This window comes from Macrotis lagotis, chromosome 5 (assembly GCF_037893015.1).
Source record: "Macrotis lagotis isolate mMagLag1 chromosome 5, bilby.v1.9.chrom.fasta, whole genome shotgun sequence".
In the NCBI taxonomy this organism is placed as follows: Eukaryota; Metazoa; Chordata; class Mammalia; order Peramelemorphia; family Peramelidae; genus Macrotis; species Macrotis lagotis.
Genome location: NC_133662.1, coordinates 96500366 through 96506925, shown reverse-complemented (window position 1 = coordinate 96506925; position 6560 = coordinate 96500366).

Sequence of the window (6560 nt, the reverse complement as noted above, 5' to 3'; positions counted from 1 at the left end):
CACTCAGTTGTTATGAAGACTAAAATAAGATCTTACAGTACTAAATGTCAACTATCACTTCTATTTTTATCATCATATAGAGGTCCCTGATTAGCCATAGAGCATAGAAAGCTGTTACCAGTATGTTTAGGAGCTATTGACTATGTTCTCATTATTAGTATCACAAACAATCTCAAAGAAAGAAGAAAAAGAGGCACTTTCTAAGATAAACCTTTCAATGATTACTATATAAAATGAGAGAGTACTCTCTGGTAGTATGAGTTCATTGACATTCCACTGATGACAGTGACACTAATATCATTTGACTGATCTGGTATTTAGAGTTAAAAAATCTTGTCTATATTTTTTACTTTTCAATGTAACTTTCTTTATGAAGTAAGTTTTTTAAAAATCACCCATGAATTCACTCAAGATTGCTTAGTTGTAATATTATAATTGTGTGACTCAGTTTGTCTTCTCACTAACTTTTACCTAGTTTTATCTTTTATCTTGAATATTCTTCAATTTAAATAAACTTACTTGAACAAATATTTATTTTCTACATTGCCTAGTTGGGGAAGATAAAAATATGAGATGAGACAAGGTTCTGGGATTCTTAATAGGGAAGCACCAAATTTAAAGTACTTGAAAAATTATTATTTAACCAAGGTTGCTTACAATTTCCTGCTTTTATAATATTCTGTTCTGACCTTCCAAATTAATACAGGTCAATTGAAGGAAGAAAAGGGCTAGAACTCAGAATACCTATGCTGATCACAATGCTATGTTCTACCTTCAATCAAAGGGTCATATATTGCAGAGCATTCTGCCTGTCTAAATATAAATACTATAAATATTGCCTTTAATGTCAGTGGTAGGTATAAGGCATGGGTAAGAACAAAGGGGCATACAAGGTAATTGGAGGAGGCAGCTAGGTGGTGCAGTGGATAGAGCACCAGCCTAGGAGTCAGGAGTACCTGGGTTCAAATCCGGTCTCAGACACTTAATAATTACTTTGTGTGGCCTTGGGCAAGCCACTTAACCCCATTGCCTTGAAAAAACCTGAAAAAAGAAAAAAAGGTAATTGGAGAGAGATTAATGAAGAGAGAAGAGAGTAAGTTTTTTTTTTTAAATGGTAGAGACTTGATATAGAGTACCTATGGGACAGAAAATACTAAGAAGGAAAAAAGTACTATGAACATATTTCTCTTAAAGAGCTTTAAGCAATGAAATTGTTACCACAATAAGGAAACTCAGAAGCCACTTTAGCATACAGAAAGTTTGGAATAACATGGTTGACATGGGCAATAAACCAGTTTAGGAAATAAACTCATTTGCACAATGTTCTGAAGGGGTATGATGGAACATTAAGGGCAGTATAAATATCACAAATAAGTGAAAAGTATTGATAAAAACTGACCTCCAGTGAAATGAGAAAATTTGGAGATGAAATTGAATGAACTAACAAGAGACCTGAAATGATCAGCTAGTATTTCTATAGCAGGCTGCTCTCATTATGTGCTTATTGTTGAGCCATCATCATAGGGCACTACTACTTTAGTACCTTATTTAATAGGTGATGAAATTATAATGTTACCCCATAAGAGAAAGTTAGAGAGAATGGTTGAACACAGAAAAAAAATCTGTGCTGGAGGAAATACATTTTTACAGATAGTAAAGGATCAATTTGTAAACTATTTCAGAAGAGAAATTTCCTAAAGAATTGAAAAGTTCCCAGATGATGCTTAAAAATACAAAACAGAGAATATAAATGTAATAATTTGCTACAATAATTAGCTCATTTGAACTTAGTGAAACATTATAATGGTCCTTAAGAACCACATGATCCCCTCCTCTTCATGTCAGGAATGTTATTTTAGACAGTTATGAATTTAATCCCTGTCACTCTGAATTCTCAGTTATTAAAATTCCCAACATTGAGGACTAATGCTGGGAATTTTAATAACTGAGAATTTATCTCTGGTTTTAATGCCTGGATTCTTTGAGACCTCCAATTTACTTTTGAAATAAACCTAACTATAAGGAAATTATTTTCATTTTCATGAGCAGAACATTCCTCCTTGTAGTTTCTAATCATAGGAATGAGATTTGTCTTTTGGAGCAAGATTGAAAAGATTTTGTCAAATTCTTCACATAATGGCTATGAATTCTCTCCTCTTTTTTTGACAAACATTCCTTTTTTTTCCTCCATTGGGACACTTTAGTCTCTTCATCATCCTGGTTGCCTTGCTATAGTCCAGCTTCAGTTTTAAGCATCCCAAACTATAGAGCCAATCTCAGTAGCTTACTTGTAACCTTACCAGGGAAGAATTCAGCAGGGTTATCACTTTGTTTACTTTAGATACTACATTTCTATTAATATAGCCCAAGATCACATTCAATTTCTTGGCTGCCACATTACTTGGCTGGGCCTCCCACAGAGCTTGTTGTGTACAAAAACATCAATATCTTTCACATGAACTACTTTCTAGCTATCTTTCTCCCATCTTGTATTTGTAAGCCATTATATATAATTGTTAACTTCCCAGACCAATTTCTCCCTGAAAGGAAGAAAGAATCAACAAATAGAGAGTATCTATCTCCTCTTTTTGAGGCTATATGCTGGTGAACTTTTGGGGGGGAATTTGAAATGCTGACTGAGAGGACTGTGAATTCAAAACTTGGATCTGCCGTTTACTATCTGTGTATCCTTGGACAGATCATCCAAACTCCAATTTCCTCATCTGTAAAAGAAGGGATTGGATTAGATGACCCCTCAGGTACCTTCCAGATTTGGAGCTAAGATTCTATTCTAAATATGTATATTAAACACACACACACACATGTATATATATATATATATATATATATATATATATATATATTATATACACACATTGCTTTATTTATGAGTACATATGTATTGATAGATAGATAGATAGATAGATAGATAGATAGATAGATATACAAAGTTAGTGTGGGAACTAAACTTCTAATTTTGTTGGTATGTAGAACTTCTAGAGGAGGGAACTCATATATCAATGCATATTTACACTTTCTCTGCAACTTAGGCTGCTGCCTAGAGTGCAGAGAAGTTAAATGAATTACCTGGGTTTTCACAGCCAGTTTGTTTCAGAAGTAGAACCTGAATCCAGATCTTCCTGGATCTCAAACCACCTTACTATGCACTCTGCCATACTGCCTCTTATGTGTGTGTGTTGGCATGCAAATATATATGTATATACATATATATACATACATGTATATATGTGTGTATACAAATATGTGTATATATTTCAGATATATTTAACTATGAAATTTACATACAACATACCTCCTAAATTATATTTATATTAATCTTTTTATGTTTCTAAAAGCACAAGAAATTGGGTGACTCTTCAAAGATAGAAAAGTAGATAGTTGGTTAGAGAATTCATCACAGCTGACACTAACCCTGTGCAAGCCCCACTGAAGCATGATGTCTGTGGAACCAGAGAATTGTGTCTGCTCTAATCTACCCTTCCATTGATTAGTTTTAACTTTGCTTGAGGAATTTATTGTCCTGGTCAATCTTTGAAAACCAAGAGGTGAAAAAAATCATCTGATCCCAATTAAAAGGATGTTTCCCTTCTATGGTGTGAAAAATCACCATCTTCTCTTTGTTCCAATTTCCTGGGAAGCTTTATAATAGAAGGCAGCCTTAGGCCACTTTATGGCTCTCTTGGCACCTAATTGATTTCAACAGGCTTATATGTCATGCTCTGAAATACTTCCTTTCTAGGAAAATAGTTAATAAGGATCCATCTTTTCTTCCCCAGATTTCCAAGAAGTAATTGAGTAAAAAGGTAAAAAATTATAGAAAATAACATTGTTATTGCCTCCTATACATATGATGCCAGATATATAGACCTTTTAATCCCCAGAGGTCTCCAAATTCCTCTCATTTTAATCTGTTCAACTATGGTTTGTCTATCTACCAACAAGAAATATTTTCATTTCTCTAATCTTTTTCCTTTTTTCTATTCAGGTGCATCATTTTCAGTTGAAGCAACCAAAATTGGAGATGACTTTCAGAGTGAGATTGAACTATTCATTTCTTATTTTCCAGGTGATTTTCTATCTCCAATTGAATAAGAAATGAATGTTTTCAAGTGAAAAGAACTCCTTAAAGTTCCACATCATTACCAGATTGCAAGTCTACTTTTAGTTATCAGAGTTTCATACAGACTGATCAGAAATTGGTTCTTCCTTTAGCTGTATGCTATTTTATATATATATTTCTCTCTTGAAAGTAAATGATCAATTAAGAAGACATTTATTAAGTATCTACTGTGTGAAAGTTACTGTTCCAGATACATCTTTTCTGCTCCAAATTTCCAAAGCAATTCAGTTCCAAAAGAAGTAGTTGAATAAAATGTAAACACATTTTAGAAAAAAAAATAGAGATGCAATATTTTTATTGGATAGAGAGATGGTGTTAGACTCAGGAAGACCTTGGTTCAAATCTATCCTGGGCTCTTGTCACTGCACCACTAAATACACTAGGCAACTCTCATTTCAGAAATATATTTCAGAAAAATGTGGACCTGCATTATTAGAGAAAGTTTCCTTAGCCAATATTTTCCTATGAGTCTTCTGTGTTTTATTGGAGCCCCAGCTTTATTTACTGAGATAAGCAGTGACATAGGCAAGGGGGAGAAGCTACAAAGTGCTTAGGAAATATGTTGAGAGAAACAATACTATCAGTTAGGAAGATTAGGGAAAGTTCAATAGAGGAGTTAGTATTTTGTGATGAGTTTTGAAGGAAGATAAGAAATCTGAAAGGTGGAGATGAGGAAGAAGTATGTTCTAGGTAAGAGACAGTATATACTATAAAGCCATGGCAACTTGTTCTGATAAATTATCTATCACTTCAACTTTCAATCTAAGAGAAAAAGTTGTCATATAAACTAGAAATAGAAGAGGTCTTATAGATCATCTAGTGTGACTCTTTCATTTTACAGGTGAGAAAAAATGATGCTTTTAATGGTTAAATGCCTTATCCAGAGTCACAAAGATAGATATCAGCAGGGCCAATATTGGAACCTAGGTTTTTAGATTCCAGATCTAGTGCAAGAGGAGAAAACAAAACCATATTTTTATGTATTGGCCATCAATAGAATGGGTTACAAGATTTATTCTGACATTTGATCATAACTTCTTTTTTTTAAGGTTTTTGCAAGGCAAATGGGGTTAAGTGGTTTGCCCAAGACTACACAGCTAGGTAATTATCAAGTGTCTGAGACCGGATTTGAACCCAGGTACTACTGACTCCAGGGCCGGTGCTCTATCCACTGCGCCACCTAGCTGCCCTGATCATAACTTCTTATATGATTAATTCAATTTTATTTAATTAAAGGTCCCTGCTACATGCAAGGCATCATGGAAATACAAAGATGAAATATGACAAAGTTCTTGTCTTTAAAGAGTGTAGTCTAATAGAAGTGCTAAGAATCCACTCATAGAGAAGTAATACTCAAGGTAGAATATGATGGGGCAAAGGAGAATCCATGAAAAAAAATATTATGTTTAGAACTCCAGCCCATGATCCATACTTTGAAGAAAGAAAATGATTTTTATCAGTCTGACATGTGGAATGACTGCTTCACCAGTGTTAGAGATGGTCCATGTATGCATATGGAGTTGGGAAAATGCAAGAAAAGATTAAAGAACAGGTAAGCAACCTGGTTTGAACTGGAGTGTGTAGAGGTTGATAGCATAAAATGACTCTAAATATAAGAGAAACCTCATTTTGAAAGACCTTATGTGATATGCTACAGGGTTTATATTTTACTGTATTGGCAATAGTGGATCTTTGAAGGTTTAGAGCAGGAGTAGGTTTGTTGGTAAAAGGTGAAAGGGAGAAGATCAAACACATTCATTGTCATCCTACTCTTTGGGTCCCTCCTGCCCCTTCCCCCTTTTCCTGTTTCTTTTTGTGTATTGTCTTCACACATCAAGCTCCTTGAGGACAAGGACTATCTTTTTATTAATTGTACCCTTAACTTTCTCACTGCTGGTCACATACAAGCATAATACAAGGTGCTTGATAAATGTTGACTGGATTAAATTGATGTATAACATGGGGCAGCTAGGTGGCGCAGTGGATAGAGCACCGGCTCTGGAGTCAGGAGTACCTGGGTTCAAATCCGGCCTCAGACACTTAATAATTACCTAGTTGTGTGGCCTTGGGCAAGCCACTTAACCCCATTTGCCTTGCAAAAACTAAAAAAATAAATTAAAAAATAAATTGATCTATAACAGTATCTTCTGCTTTGTCTTATGCTTCCTTCTGGAAGGATAATCTCAATCTTTTCGATAGAGCATGAGATGAAGTTATTTGGTGAGGGAGATGGATGTAGAAGAATTTAGGGATTAGAGGATAGAAGAGGGGATTTGGAAAAGAGATTATAGGAACTGTGATAAGCAGTCACAGATGAATAAAAAGATTACTATGCAGTAGGGCCAGGTTTCATTGTAGTTACATAGCAAAAATATAGAATTGATCCACTTTTGACTTTCTCTTGCTGGGCTTAGATATT